Source organism: Hylobates moloch, unplaced genomic scaffold, assembly GCF_009828535.3.
Source record: "Hylobates moloch isolate HMO894 unplaced genomic scaffold, HMol_V3 SCAFFOLD_13, whole genome shotgun sequence".
NCBI classification, from domain to species: domain Eukaryota; kingdom Metazoa; phylum Chordata; class Mammalia; order Primates; family Hylobatidae; genus Hylobates; species Hylobates moloch.
The window spans coordinates 35082701-35098971 of record NW_026652288.1 but is presented as its reverse complement, the minus strand read 5'-3'; the positions used below and the strand labels follow the sequence as shown (position 1 = coordinate 35098971).

Here is a 16271-nt window from a genome sequence, read left to right as displayed (position 1 = left end):
ACCTGGCCGGGCATGGTGGCTCACGCCTGTAATCCCAGCACTTTGGGGGGCCGAGGTGGGCGGATCATAAGGTCAGGAGTTTGAGACCAGCCTGGCCAATATGGTGAAACCCCGTCTCACTAAAAATACAAAAAATTAGCCAGGCGTGGTAGTGCACGCCTGTATACAATCCCAGCTACTCAGGAGGCTGAGGCAGGAGATTTGCTTGAACCTGGGAGGCGGAGGTTTCAATGAGCCAAGATTGCGCCACTGCACTCCAGCCTGGGTGACAGAGTGAGACTCTACCTGAAAAAAAAAAAGGGGGGGAACCTTTACTCATTGACAGAGGGAAGACTTAGCTTTCCAAATAATCTTTCTCTTTTCTTTCATTCTTTTTCCTGTAGTTTTTGCAAAAGGCAAACAAAAATCTTTCATTAAAAAAATTACACAAAAATCTTGTTCAAGAGTGAAAGCCAAGTCTCACCTTTACGTTAGTGTACTATATTGATGTTAAATCCAGTTCTTAATAAAACCTAATAGACAAATCTGTTCAGGTGCAATGGCTCATGCCTGTAATCCTAACACTTTGAGAGGCTGAGGCAGGAGAATCACTTGAGCCCAGGAGTTCAAGACCAGCCTGGGCAACACAGTGAGACCCTGTCTCTTAAAAAAAAAATCTTTTTTTTTTTTTTTTTTTGAGACAGAGTCTCACTCTGACACCAGGCTGGAGCGCAGTGGTGATCTTGGCTCACTGCAATTTCCGCCTCCCAGGTTCATGCCATTCCCCTGCCTCAGCCTCCTGAGTAGCTGGGATTACAGGTGTGCACTGCCACACCCAGCTAATTTTTGTATGTTTAGTAGAGACAGGATTTCACCATGTTGGCCAGGATGGTCTTGATCTCCTGACCTTGTGATCCACCTGCCTCGGCCTCCCACAGTGCTGGGATTACAGGCGTGAGCCACCGTGCCTGGCCAAAAAAAAAAAATCTTATACACAAATCTGCCTAATCTTAATCATTTTATCATAAGGTAAGATTCTTACAAACCTTTTATAACTCTTTACAGTTTTTTTTTGGTTAAAGAATAGAACCATGCTCTAAAAATCCATGTTATGCTGTTATTCCAATGTTCAATTTACAGATAAATTGAATAATACCCCTTTAATTTTAGCCAATATCTTCTTATACGGAATTTCTTTTACAACACTAATCTTTCATAAACCTTTCACAGCTTACTCAAACATCAGCTTTATCCTGTCCTTTAACTCTCTAAATTAGGAAAAAAAAATCCCCATACTTTCTTATAATCTTTTACCAAAAACACATTCTACTTTCCTTATATATCTTGCATGTAAAACTGTTTCTCTAGTAGTCTCAATTACATATGTTACAATGTTAACTCTTAGCAACTTTTATTTTTGGTGAAAGACCTGGTAAGTAGGCAATTTTATTTATGTACCAGGTGTGTAGCCTAGGACACCAGACAGAAATGCAGATAAGGTCTGACTATTTCCAACATAGTTGGGGGCATGGATAACTCCATATGTCCCCAGGCCTTACCTAGAATCTAGCTACAAAGCAGGTAAGTTGTACAGTATCAAAAGTCAAAGTAGTAGTTTATAACCTTAAACCATCTAGCAAAGATAGTATTTGACCTGCCTAATTTAGACTAAATGTCTAAGTTTTGAAGATGTTTTTATTTTACCAATAATCTTGAAAAGTGTCTTTATTTCATAAAGATTACTAAAGTCATGTGAACTAAAAGGCATTAAAGTTTTTATTTTTCTGACCAAATATTTGATTTCAGCACTTATTTTTCTTAAAGCCAATTAATTAGAGCTTTTTATATAAATACCACACACACAACACATATAAATACACAGACAAGAAAAACAAAAACAAGAACAGAAAACAAAACTTAGATACACAGACAGAAGCAGAACCAATAGTCGTAAGATTTTTCATTTGCCAGTTTTTAAGTTTTTCTTTCCCATTTTATGAACCCTATCATGACTTACACAGACCATCTAGACTTTCTAACTTGTCTTATGTCTCCCTTTTTCCTAAATAATCAGTCATTCTACTTTAGGACAAGGATTTACCATACAAGATCTTTTCTCACATAATATTTCTTTTCTTTATAACTTTCCTTACCAAAAATACATCTTCATATCCATAACTTTCTTCACACCTCTCTCTCCTACTGTTTTTTTCTCTTTCTACCTTTTTTCTATTTTCTTCTGTTCCCTGTCCTAATTGTCAGCTAAGCAATACTAAATTACGTTTCCAAAGGGCCAACTCTTAGATGAAACAAAATAGAGAATTCATATTTTATTCAAACCAAGGAAAAATGGTGTGAATAACAGTTCAGTTAAGACAGCCAGGGCCAGGTGTGGTGGCTTATGCCTGTAATCCCAGCACTTTGGGAGGCCAAGGCAGGTGGATCACCTGAGGTCAGGAGTTCGTGACCAGCCTGGCCAACATGGTGAAACCTCATCTCTAATAAAAATACAAAATTAGCTGGACATGGTGGCGCGTGCCTGTAATCCCAGCTACTCGGGAGGCTGAGGCAGGAGAAACACTTGAACCTGGGAGGTGGAGGTTGCAGTGAGCCGAGACTGTGCTATTGCACTCCAGCCTTGGAAACGAGCAAAACTCTGTCTCAAAAAAAAAAGACAGCTAGGAAAAACATACACTCTTACACAGAGATTTCTCTAAGGATGTAAGTTAAGTTAATTACTGACTGGCTTTAGGGTGGAGCCTTTTAAAGAACAATGCCAGGAAAGCATGAGGTTTCTAGAGCCTAATAAGCAGACACAGCTGGAAGGCAAAACAGATCCCCAGGAATTAAGGGACCATTTTTTTTTTTTTTTTTTTTTTTTTGAGACGGCGTCTTGCTCTGTCGCCCAGGCTGGAATGCAGTGGCGCGATTTCGGCTCACTGCAAGCTCCCCCTCCCAGGTTCACGCCATTCTCCTGCCTCAGCCTCCTGAGTAGCTGGGATCACAGGCGCCCGCCACCACACCCGGCTAATGTTTTGTATTTTTAGTAGAGACGAGGTTTCACCATGCTAGCCAGGATGGTCTCGATCTCCTGACCTCGTGATCCGCCCCCCTCGGCCTCCCAAAGTGCCGGGATTACAGGCATGAGCCACCGTGCCCGGCCAAGGGACCCATTTTTGTACTGGATCCTGGATCCCAAAAAAGAGGTAATCAGCCCATCTCCCATGGGAGACTCATCTCTCAGTGGGAGTTGCGGATGTTTCCATACCTTTTAGGTGGCTGAGAGCATGTTTCTTTGATCCAAACATGCAAAGAGCTGAGTATCCCCCCATAACTGCCATTAGCTGTCCCTTAAGTATATTTCCTACCTAGTTATTACACATGGAGGCTAAAAGCTCTCTCATAATGCAAAGTAATTTCTTTTTTTTCTTTTTTTTTTTTTTTTTGAGACAGAGTTTCGCTCTTGTTGCCCAGGCTGGAGTGCAATGGTGCAATCTCGGCTCACCACAACCTCCGCCTCCCAGGTTCAAGCAATTCTCCTGCCTCAGCCTCCCGAGTAGCTGGGATTATAGGCATGCACCACCACGCCTGGCTAATTTTGTATTTTTAGTAGAAACGGGGTTTCTCCATGTTGAGGCTGGTCTCAAACTCCTGACCTCAGGTGATCCACCCACCTCAGCCTCCCAAAGTGCTGCGATTACAGGCGTGAGCCACCGTGCCCGGCCAATGCAAAGTAATTTCTGATACCCCCTAAAAGTCAAAATGTCAGGTAATGCAATGCAAAACAGAACAGAGCATTAGATTTTGAGAGGCATCTATCCGCTTTTATTTTATTTTTTTTGAGACAGAGTCTTGCTCTGTCACCCAGGCTGGAGTGCAGTGGTATAATCTCAGCTCACTGCAAACTCCACCTCACGCGTTAAAGCAATTCTCTGCCTCAGCCTCCCAAGTAGCTGGGATTACAGGCGCCCGCCACCATGCTCAGCTAATTTTTGTATTTTTAGTAGAGATGAGGTTTCACTATCTTGGCCAGGCTGGTCTTGAACTCCTGACCTCGTGATCCACCCGCCTCGGCCTCCCAAAGTGCTGAGATTACAGGTGTGAGCCACCGCACCCGGCCTATCCACTTTTAATTGCTGGGGTTCCGTGAAGAAAAGAGAAGTTTTCCCCAAAATGGGGTCTGTGTCTCCTCTGTTCTTCCCAAGGAGTCCCAGGCTGTTAGAAATTATCTTAGGTCCTCTTATGTAGGCATGAAGGTGGCAAGAATAAAAACTGGAGAAAGAGAATTCAGTCGCCTGAGAAGAAAAAGTTTTTGTTTTTGTTTTTTCCAGAAAAGTAAGATCCAAGAAAAAAAACATAAAGGCCTTTAAAACGTATGCATATCTTGGACATCTGCTTTAAATTAAGCCAGCTTTTAACCAAATCTCTTATTACTAGACTCTAGTTAAAGACAAACAGCCAATATTTCTGGCTTTTGGACTTTACCAAAGGTAACTTGCCAGATGAAACCAATAAGTTTTAACTAAGGTTATGACTTAACTGTGGGTGTACCGGGTATTTCCAAAGAGTTGGTAAGCAGTTTTTACAAGATCTAGAATCTCTAAAGGTAGCACAGAGAAAGGAAAATTTGAGAAGGGAAGCCAGAAGTTGTTCATGGACGGGGGCACATGTTTTCAGGATCTCCTGAGGGTTATGTCATGGGCAAAAAAAAAAAAAAAAAAAAAAAAGTAATAAAAATAAAAAATAAAAAAGAAATTGTTCATGGAGAGGAAGAGAATTAATAAATGGTAAAGGTCACACAAATAAATCAGAAAGGACTTATTCCCCAGGCTGAAAATTGAACCCAGGCCACCATTGTGAAAAGATGAAATCTTAGCTACTGAGCGACAACATTGGGCAGTTTCTGTTATTCTTCCCAGAAGAGCCTAGAGCAGCCAATTTTGAACTTGCTAAGGCTTTTAACTGCTCAAGATAATTTTTAGGGCTATGACATGAGCCCCCAAATTCCTGCCCTCCAGATGGCAGAGACCAAGAGAAAGTACCATGGTTACAATGTCAGACTCCCAAGGACATAAAACAAGATGAGGGAGAAACCTCATCCAGGTTTTTGGTTGGTTTGTTTTGTTTTTTGGTTTCATTAACCTGCAGCAATTTGTAACTGAACAGCTTTCTGGGGCGGCTTGAACAGAGGGCTTACAGGGGTCCTTGGCCTGCATTCTATCCTGTGGTATCTCTTTTTATGACAGAACGACACAGAAAGACAAATTCATAGCACAAATTACACTGGATTTGTTATAGCCTAAGATTAGCTTCATAAATCCCTTTTCCCAGTAATGAAAACTTTGCAGAGGAGATAAAAAGTGATTTTTACCATGCATTCAACTGGTTTGCACACAGAGAGAGAGAGGAAAGGGAAGGGAGAGGGAGAAAAGCATTGACTGCAGCAGGGTAGGGGAGGCAAGGAGCTCAGGGGGGCCAGGGAAAGACCCACCCATTGCAGTGACACTGGATCAAATGTTCAGGCAGCTGATCGTCAGTCTTGAAGGGATCGTTTCTGGTAGTCTCACTGGCTCTCAAGTTTCCCCCTTTAGGGAGAAAAAAGCTCCTGTGTCCCACGATCCTGTACATGCCTAATCCTGTCACTCATAGCCTTCAGCAAAGAGCACAAGGCAGATTAATCCAAAGAGAATAGCGGTTAACATCCCGTAGTACCAAATCCACTTTTAACCAAGAACAGTGTTACCAAGGGAGACCTCTAACTCCCTATGTCTTAGGAGGGACTCTGACCTTCCTAAGTTGAGCCTTTAGCCCAAGTTCAGACAAGCGTCCTTGCCCTTTACTGTGATGGGCCTTTTAACCCCTTATGCATGCATGCATGCCTGCCTGCCTGCCTGCCTGCCTGCCTGCCTGCCTGCCTGCCTTCCTTCCTTCCTTCCTTCCTTCCTTCCTTCCTTCCTTCCTTCCTTCCTTCTTCCTTCCTTCCTTCCTTCCTTCCTTCCTTCCTTCCTTCCTTCCTTCTTCCCCCTTTCCCTCCCTCCCTTCCATCTTCCTTCCTCCCTCCCTCTCTCCCTCCTTTCCTCCCTCCCTTCCATCTTCCTTCCTCCTTCCCTCCCTTCCTTCCTTCCTTTTCTCTTTTAATATATAAAAATTTTTAGCTAATCTTCTCTGTATCATTCCAATTTTAGTATATGTGTTGGTGCAGTGAGCACAATCCGCTATGTCTTAGGAGGTATTCTAAACCTTTCAGGTTGGGCCTCTAACCCAACTTTGTCCTTTACCCAGGAGAAAATGTACCCCAGCATTTACCCAAAGTTAGCCAATTGGTGCTGCGTGGATGATTTTCCTTTGGAGTTGGGGGTCTCTCCAGTATTGTCCCTTCATGGTTCCCTGGAGGATGTTATGGGAAATGGGTCCCAATCCAGACCCCAAGAGAGGGTTCTTGGATCTTGCACAAGAAAGAATTCAGGGCAAGTCCATAAAGTGAAAGCAAGTTTATTAGAGAAGTAAAGAAACAAAAGAATGGCTACTCCATAGGCAGAGCAGCCCTGAGTGCTGCTAGTTGGTTATTTTTATGGTTATTTTTTGATCATATGCTAAACATGGGGTGGATTATTCATGAGTTTTCCAAGGAAGGGGCAGGGATTTCTCAGAACTGTGTAGACCATATAGGGTAACTTCCAGACATTGCCATGGCATTTGCAAACTGCTATGGTGCTGGGGGGAGTGTCTTCTAGAACGCTAATACATTATAATTAGTGTATAATGAGCAGTGAGAGCAACCAGAGGTCAGTTTCATTGCTATCTTGGTTTTGGTGGGTTTTGACCAGCTTCTTTACTGCATCCTGTTTTATCAGCGGGGGATTTGTGACCTGTATCTTGTGTTGACCTTCTAGCTCATCTTGCAACTAAGAATGCCTAACCTCCTGGGAATGCAGCCCAGCAGGTCTCAGCCTCATTTTACCCAGCCCCAGTTCAATATGGAGTTGCTCTGGTTCGAACACCTCTGACAGTATGGAGGGCTTACAATTCTTAAGAAGAGAGAAGTTGCTAAGCTTTAGAGAATAAGCTGAAACATGCATGAAGCACTAATAACTCTTGCCCTGTACTTTGTTACTTTAGTGATAAATTTTACAGCTGGTTCTTTGAATAATTTACATTAATTAAGTTTCTCTGTCTGATGTGAAGTAGCCAGTGAATAAGCAAAGCCTAATTCTCCAATAAAGATAAAGCCCTTGCCGGGCGCGGTGGCTCACGCTTGTAATCCCAGCACTTTGGGAGGCCGAGGCGGGCGGATCACGAGGTCAGGAGATCGAGACCACGGTGAAACCCCGTCTCTACTAAAAATACAAAAAAATTAGCCGGGCGTGGTGGCGGGCGCCTGCAGTCCCAGCTACTCGGAGAGGCTGAGGCAGGAGAATGGCGTGAACCCGGGAGGCGGAGCTTGCAGTGAGCCGAGATTGCGCCACTGCACTCTAGCCTGGGCGACAGAGCGAGACTCCGTCTCAAAAAAAAAAAAAAAAAAAAAAAAAAAAGATAAAGCCCTTTTTGGGTTAAATGGAAGTGGGAGAATGTCACGTCTGTTTCTGTCCATTTCCATTCCTGCTCCTTCTCCTCTGGACCAAACAGGGCTGGCTGATGGAGTTAACCAGGAAGGCTTCAAATGGGGAGATTGGCTCATTTAAACTCCTGCTAGTATTAAACTGTTCCTCAGTCCTATGTAAGTTAAGACAAAAAAGTTATGAAACTCATGTGAGTTATAGGTATAGGATTCTGTTAATAAGTATATCATATCCAGATAAATATGGGCACCTTAAAAGTAGTTGTCCTGGGAATAAATACACATCTATTCAAAAAATTCTGTCATCATTACTCAAAATATTTTGGTCAACTTGCCATGTAGAGTTACTTTCAAAATCAGTCTGAGGCCTACAAGAAAACCAGTTTCACTTCCTTATAATCACACTTAGGATTTCTGATACTTGCTACTCTGCTTGTGTTTATTAGCCTTTTTAAAACAGTTACCCCTTTTTATTTCTCTAGCCCCAAGCAAGGAAAACTCTGGGTTCACATAGTGCTCCAAGTACAGGACAAGGCTCACATCATACAGAACCCAAGCAATGAAGAAAGATTGGCATGCTTCACAAGACTTTGACCTTTAAACAAAGCATGGTCAGTCTGTTTTCTCCAGTGTCCTGTTTCTGCTTTGTGATCCCCTCCCCCACCCTTTTTGTATTAAAGAACCCTTAAACCTGAGGCTGGGGACATGGCCTTGAATTGTCCTCTCAGAGGAAACAGGGAGAATGGGTAGAGAGAGGTACTTCAGAGGTCTCTTTTTCCTTCTGCTTGTGGGTAGTTAGTTAATGATCTACCAGCAGTCCCCACTCTTGGGGATACTGGGATCATGTTCCAGCCCCACATCACGGCTTAGGGCAGAGGGCACTTTGTACACAGAAGGAGCTGCATCTGACTTTCCTACTTCATCTGTAGAGTCAGTAGCCATCTGTGGTCTTGTATGTTCTCAGTTGTCAGGCTCCGGATATGAAAATGGATCTTTCAATTTTCTTTCCCTCTGAGTCTACTCTGAGGGAAAATGGGGACGTTTACTAGCAGAGGAAAAAGAAATACTGAAGTTTGCAAAAATTGATAGAAAGCTGGGCTCCCTGCTCACCATGCCTCCTTCCTCCCTAGCAGTTTCTAAACCCCCAGAACATTACAGTGAGATTTTAGCTGATGGTACAAACATGTCTACAGGATTTCCTCAAGCTGGGGCTACATTTGAAGGCTTTATATTTTGGCCATCTGACCTGTGTTTCTCTTTTCCAGAGGATTATACTTTTCACAAATAGGTATGATCTAGGAGTTCAGCCTCCTTCATCCTTCGCTAATTGCAGAATAAGCAATGCAGAGGCTGTTCAGAGAGTATCTTATCTGTGGGGAGAGGGAGAGGAAGCACTGGGACACCTGCCAGGGGAGGGACTAGAGGGCATAATTAATAAATGAACAACCCTGGAGCAGAATAAGGGGACGAGTTAGACACAAGGAAGGAAGCTAAAGGAAGCCAGAGAATTTCAGGAATTGAGGGTATCACATGGAGAAATAAAGAGCGAGTTAGACAGAGGCTGTTGGTAGTCCCTACCCTGCCATCTGAAAGAATTGCCTGATCAAGGCCTACTATGGGCATGGTCTTAGGCTAGGTTTTAGGGATAAAGAGATAAATAAGACACAGTCCTTATTTAACAAGTTTACAGTCTAACAAAAAGGAGATAAATTGACAAATTGGAGGTGATTTTTCAGAATGTGTGGTATTGTGGGCTAGGAGTCTGCTACCATTGCTAATAGCTGGCATTTATTTTTTACCCACCGTCTTCTAAGCATTTTATGCATTAAATAACTCATCAACTCCTGACATCAGCCCCTTGAAGGGCTGATTATTGCTATTGCTATAATCCTTGTTTTATAGGTAAAGAATCTGAGGCACAGAGATATTACACATAGCCTGCATGAGGTCTTACAGCAGGCACTCAGAAGCAGAACTCCAGCACAGGTAGTCTGGTTCTAGAACCTACACTGGCACTAACATAGCTGCTAATAAGTCATGTGGGGAAGCTCTGCCACTTCATGTCTTCATGCCTTTGTACCCACTTGTCTTTCCTTGGCCTGAGATACTCTCCCTTAAAGCCTCTGGTCAACGAGAGACTCTTCTTTGATATCTTCTCTGATTCCTTCTGCCTATCCGAGAGCCATTGCTGCCCTTAGAGCTTACCCAACACTTTGTCATTGCATTCTATTTGTTGGAATTTCTGACTCCTTTTATTATAAGCTTCTGGAGAGCAAGGAATTTTTATTCTCGGAAAACAGTTGTAAAAGTAGAGCCAATAATATAATGAGTTTAAATGTACTTATCATCCACCTTCAGTGATGAACATTTCAGTTCAATCTTATGTCATCTATACTCCCCCTTCCAACCATGAATTATTTTGTAGAAAATCATAGACATCAAATCATTTCATCTGTAGATATTTCAGCTTACTCTCAAAATACAAGGGCATTTTAAGAAACAGTATCACAAACATATCAGAAAACATTATCACACTGAAAGATTATTTCCTTGTGGGCCGGGCACGGTGGCTCACACCTGTAATCCCAGCACTTTGGGAGGCCGAGGCAGGCAGATCACAAGGTCAGGAGATCAAGACCATCCTGGCTAGCACGGTGAAACCTCGTCTCTACTAAAACTACAAAAAAATTAGCCAGGTGTGGTGGTGGGCACCTGTAGTCCCAGCTACTCGGGAGGCTGAGGCAGGAGAATGGTGTGAACCCGGGAGGCGGAGCTTGCAGTGAGTGGAGATCATGCCACTGCACTCCAGCCTGGGCGACAGAGCGAGACTCCGTCTCAAAAAAAAAAAGATTATTTCCTCCTTAGTATCAAAATATCCAGCCAATGATCAAATTTCTGCAATTACCTTATAATTGTTCTTCCTTTCCGTTTTTCATTTATTTGTTCTTTCATTCCTTCCTTTGTTCTTTCCCTCCCTCCTCTTCTTCTTTTTTAAATAGTAGGTTTGAATCAGAATCCAAATCAGAAGGACTTTATTTTTTAATCTTCATGTTCTCTTCAACACCTAGATTAGTATTTGACATATAGTAAGTCCTCAATAAATGTTTGTTAAACAAATAATCAGAAACCTAGAAAAGGTCCTGTTTGATATTTGGTTGGTTTCTTGGAATGCCTTTCAATTTCTGATAACCTTAGTTTTTCAGGGGTTAACTTTGATGCTAGCTATTATCAGTGTATGAACATTGCTGGAGGTTCGAGGGCAATGGGTATATCCTTGACTCAGATATTTCTAGGCTAGGAGGAAATGAGGGTCCTTGCTTTCTTTCTTTCTTTTTTTTTTTTTTTGCTTTGAGACAGAGTCTCATGCTGTCACCCAGGTTGCAGTGCAGTGGCATGACCTTGGCTCACTGCAACCTCTACCTTCCAAGTTCAAGTGATTCTTGTGCCCCAGCCTCCCAAGTAGCTGGGATTACAGGCGCGCACCACCATACCCAGCTAATTTTTTGTATTTTTAGTAGAGACGGGGTTTCACCATGTTGCCAAGGCTGGTCTCGAACTCCTGGCCTCAGGTGATCCGCCTGCCTCGGCCTCCCAAAGTGTTGGGATTACAGATGTGAGTCACTGTGCCTGGCCTGGTCCTTGCTTTCTTGTTTCTGCTTTTTGTCCTTGGTCTCTGTCATGGGCTGAATTGTGTTCCCTTAAAATTCTTCTGTTGAAACCTTAACCCCTAGTGCCTCAGAATGTGACTTTATTTGGAAATAGGGGCTTTAAAGGTGATTAAGATAATGCCTGTAGGGTGGGCCCTAATTCATTCTGACTGATGTCCTTAAAGAAGAGGAAATTTGGACACAAAGAGAGACACCACGGATGTGTAGGTAAAGAGAAGAGACCATGTGAGGAGACAGCAAGAAGGCACCTCCAAAACTATGAGAAATAAATTTCTGTTGTTTAAGCCATTCAGGCTTTCTGGTGCTCAGCCATAGTCATATGGCAGCCATATAGTCTGTTATAGCAGACTAGTAACAGTATCTTACTGCACGTTAAATTGTCGCTCTCTCCTGTAATCCCAGCACTTGGTTAGGCGGAGGCAGGAAGATTGCTTCTGTTCAGGAGTTCAAGAACAGCCTGGGCAACATAGTGAGACCCTGCCTCTACAAAAAATAAAAATATTACCCCCATGTGGTGGTATGCGCTTGTGGGTCCCACCTATTCAGGAGGCTGAGCCTGGGAATCGCCTCAGTCTGGGAGGTCAAGACTGCAATTAGCCATGATTGTGCCACTACACTCCAGCCTGGGCAACATAGTGAGATCCTATCTCAAAAAATAAAAGTTGAGGGCCAGGCACAGTGGCTGACACCTGTAATCCCAGCACTCTGGGAGGCCAAGGTAGGTGGATCACTTGAGGCCAGGAGTTTGAGACCAGCCTGACCAACATGGTAAAACCCCATCTCTACTAAAAGGAATACAAAAATTAGCCTGGTGTGGTAGCATGCACCTGTAATCCCAGCTACTCAGGAGGCTGAGGCACGAGAATCACTTGAACCCAGGATACCGAGGTTGCATTGTGGTGAGACTGTGCCACTGTACTCCAGCCTGGGTGACAGAGTGAGACTGTCTCAAAAAAAAAAACAACAAAAAACCAAAAAGTTGGATTGGTCATTTTTGGCTTCTTTGCCACTTCCTCAGAACAGGATTGTAAAGGAGCTTCCAGAAAGCACCAGCGGCTTTATGTGTGCTTGGTACACAGAATTCTAAGATGGCCCCTAATACCTAGAACTATGAATATGATGAGATATCACACCCGCGATTATGTTACCTTGTGTGGCAAACAGGATTTTGAAGACATAATTAAGGTTACAACTTAGTTGATTTTGAATTAATCAGAAGGGAAATGATCTGAGTGGACCTAATGTAAACACATGAGCTTTTTAAAAGCAAAATCAGAGAGTTTTCTCAGGCTGATCTCAGAAGGGAAAAATCAGAGATAGTAGAAGTGTGAGAGGGATTTGACTTGAGAGAGGTTCTCCATGGCTAAGATGGAGGAGGTCACAGTGCTAGGACCTGAGAAGGTCTTCTAGGAGCTACTAATAGTCCCTGGCCGACAACAGGACAATGGGGAACTCAAACGATGACTTCAAGGAACTGAATTCTGCAAACTAATGAGTAAGTGTTGTTTTAAGCCACTAAATTAGTGGTGGTTTATTGTATAGCAATAGAACATGAATACAGGTGCTTTGTACCTGATAGATTGAATTAGTGGCTCCTTTTCTTAGTTTATATTTAAAAATTGAAGTAAAATTAAAATACATTGAAATGTCTATGGATCTCAAGTATACAAGTTGATTTTTGGTAAATGTGTATACCCATGCAATCACTACCTGAATTGAGATGTAGAACATTTCCATCAGCCCCAGAGCTCCCTTGAGCATCTTTGTCATTAATCCCACCCTCTGGGGCGAATTCTTTTTTTTTTGAGACGAGTTTCGCTCCTCTGTCACCCAGGCTGGAGTGCAATGGCGTGATCTCAGCTCACTGCAAGCTCTGCCTCCTGGATTCACCTCATTCTCCTGCCTCAGCCTCACGATTAGCTGGGACTACAGGCACTCGTCAACACGCCCGGCTAATTTTTTGTATTTTTTAGTAGAGACGGGGTTTCACCATGTTAGCCAGGATGGTCTCGATCTCCTGACTTCATGATCCGCCTGCCTCGGCCTCCCAAAGTGCTGGGATTACAGGTGTGAGCCACCACGCCCAGCCTAGGGCGAATTCTTAACATCTTTAATTGGAATTGCCTATTCTTGAGCTTCATTTAAATGTCATCATATAGGCTGGGCATAATGGCTCATGCTTGTAATTCCAGCACTTTGGGAGGGCCGAGGCAGGAAGATCACTTTCCTCCAGGAGTTCAAGACCAGTCTCAACATAGCGAGACCTCCTCTCTACGAAAAAATAAAATATTAGCTGGGTGTGGTGGTGGCGTGCATCTGTAGTCCCAGCTACTGAGGAGGTTGAAGTGGGAGGATTACTTGAGCCTGGGAGGTCAAGGCTGCAGTAAGCCATGATTGTGCCACTGCACTTGGCCTGGGTGACAGAGTGAGACCTCCTTCTGAAAAAGAACAAGGACATTATATAGCGTGTGCTCCTTTGTGTCTGGCTTCTTTTGCATGGCATAATGTTTTCAAGATATATCTTTTTTTTTTTTTGAGATGGAGTCTTGCCCTGTCACCAGACTGGAGTGCAGTGGCACGATCTCAGCTCATTGCAACCACCGCCTCCCGGGTTCAAGCGATTCTTCTGCCTCAGCCTCCTGAGAAGCTGGGACTACAGGTGCACGCCACCATGCCCAGCTAATTTTTGTATTTTTCGTACAGACAGGGTTTCACCATGTTGGCCAAGATGGTCTTGATCTCTTGACCTCATGATCTGCCCGCCTCGGCCTCCCAAAGTGCTGGGATTACAGGCGTGAGCTACCGCGCGTCCTTACAGGGAGGGTCTCATTCTGTTGTGCAGGCCAGAGTGCCATAGTATGATCATAGCTCACTGCAGCTTTGAACTCCTGGTCTCAAGCAGATCCTTCCACCTTGGCCTCCTAAAGTGCTGAGATTGAAGGTATGAGCTATGCTGCCGGCCCATCTATTTTGTTTTGTCAGTAGATTGTACCCTTTGATTGCTGATTAGTATACTATTGTATGGATATTCCATAATTTGTTTATCATTCATCTGCTGATAGACATTTGGGTTTCCAGTTTTTAGCTATTATGAATAATACTGCTATGATCATTCATGTACAACTGTTTGTGTGGATATGTATTTTCATTTCTCTTGGGTAAATATCTACGAGTAGGATTGCTGGATTGTAAAAGTGTATATTGAACTTTATAAGAAAGTGTCAACTGTTTTCTAGAGTGGGTGTGCCATTTTATATTTCCCCTAACAATACATAAGAATACCAATCATTCCCCATCCTTACTTGGTATGGTCAAGTCTTTTAAAGTTCAGCCATTTGCCAACAATTTCTTCTTGAGTACCTCTCTGTGCTTTGCAGAATAGATTATTCATCTCATGCCCATCATATAGTACGTCTTTCCAACTCTTTATAATTTAATTCCTACCTGTGCATCAGGTCACTGTTTCCTAACACGGAATACTTGTGAGAATCACTTGGGAATGTTTCAGAATACACAAGCCCTAGTCTCACTACAGGCATATTGTATCAGCTTTCCCAGGGATGGTATATATACTTAGGTATGTTGAAAAGGTTCCCTAGGTAATCCTGATGCATACCCCTAGCTAAAAACATTGATTTAGCCCCAGATCCTACCTATTATCTCCATCCTGGCTATATGTTGGTAGTGTCTTGGAAGGCTTAAAAATTACAAAGCCTGGGCTGGGCGCTGTGGCTCACACCTGTAATTCCAGCACTTTGGGAGGCTGAGGGGGGCAGATAACGAGGTCAGGAGATTGAGACCATCCTGGCTAACACAGTGAAACCCCGTCTCTACTAAAAATACAAAAAATTAGCTGGGCGTGGTGGTGGGTGTTTGTAGTCCCAGCTACTCGGGAGGCTAAGGCAGGAGAATTGTTTGAACCTGGGAGGCGGAACTTGCAGTGAGCTGAGATTACGCCACTGTACTCCAGCCTGGACAACAGAGTGAGACTCGTCTCAAAAAAAAAAAAAAAAAAAAAAAAAAAAGGTACAAAGCCTGGGTTCCTCTCCAACCAATTATTTTGGAATTTGTGGGTGGAGTCTGAGCATCAGTTGTTCTTTTAAAAAATTCCCCAGTTATTCCAATGCGTAGCCATATTTCTCATTAGATTTCTCTGACTTCTTGTGGCATTTATACCTTTCTTTTTTGGTATAATGATTATTTTTCAGGTCTTATCTCCTGTCTTGGGCTTTATATTCCTTGGGATAGGGACCTTGCCTTCTTCATTTCTATATCTTTCATGAACACATGAATTGGTCATCAGGAAGAGATTCTCAGCCACACATAGGTTGTGTCCTGGGTCTCAGGTTCACATGTTAATGCTATAGTCTTTGTTCTCCACAAGTTCAGAGGTTGCTTGGGATGAAGGATGTGGGTAACTCCACAGTGCAGCTGGTAGACGGAGGTCACCCTGTTTGGTATGTTTTTAGGTGTAGCATTGGAACTAAGAATTCTGTGTGTGGGATGGAGGGGCAGGGATATGTAGGGAGAGAGATCTAATTAGGATGGAGGAATTATACAAGGAAGTAGTGATAAAGGAAGGAAGAAACTTCTTTTTTTTCTTTTTTTTGAGATGGAGTCTGGCTCTGTCACCCAGGCTAGAGTGCAATAGCATGATCTCGGCTCACTGCAACCTCTCCCTCCCGGGTTCAAGTGATTCTCCTGCCTCAGCCTCCAGAGTAGCTGGGATTACAGGCGCCCACTGACACACCCAGTGAATTTTTGTATTTTTAGTAGAGACAGAATTTCACCATGTTGGCCAGGCTGGTCTCGAACTCTGGACCTCAAGTGATGCAACTGCCTCGGCCTCCCAAAGTGCTGGGATTACAGGCATGAGCCACTGCACTCGGCCAGAAACATCTTCTCTTTAGAAGAAGTTTGAACTTATCTAATAGGCCAGAGTAGGCCACTGTAGATTTTTGAATAGGGGAGTGAACTAGCTTTTAGGAGGGTAATGAAGCAGTCATATGCAAGGAAGATTTCAGAGAGACTGGAGACAAGAAGTCAAGCAAGACTTTGAGTGTTGT

The 16271-nt window shown here is 43.3% G+C and overlaps 1 protein-coding gene across 1 annotated transcript in view; it reads left to right on the top strand.

The window, feature by feature from the left end:
- The window catches only part of LOC116480610 (carcinoembryonic antigen-related cell adhesion molecule 1-like), a 1172951-nt gene that overhangs the window by 691745 nt on the left and 464935 nt on the right, over positions 1 to 16271 (top strand).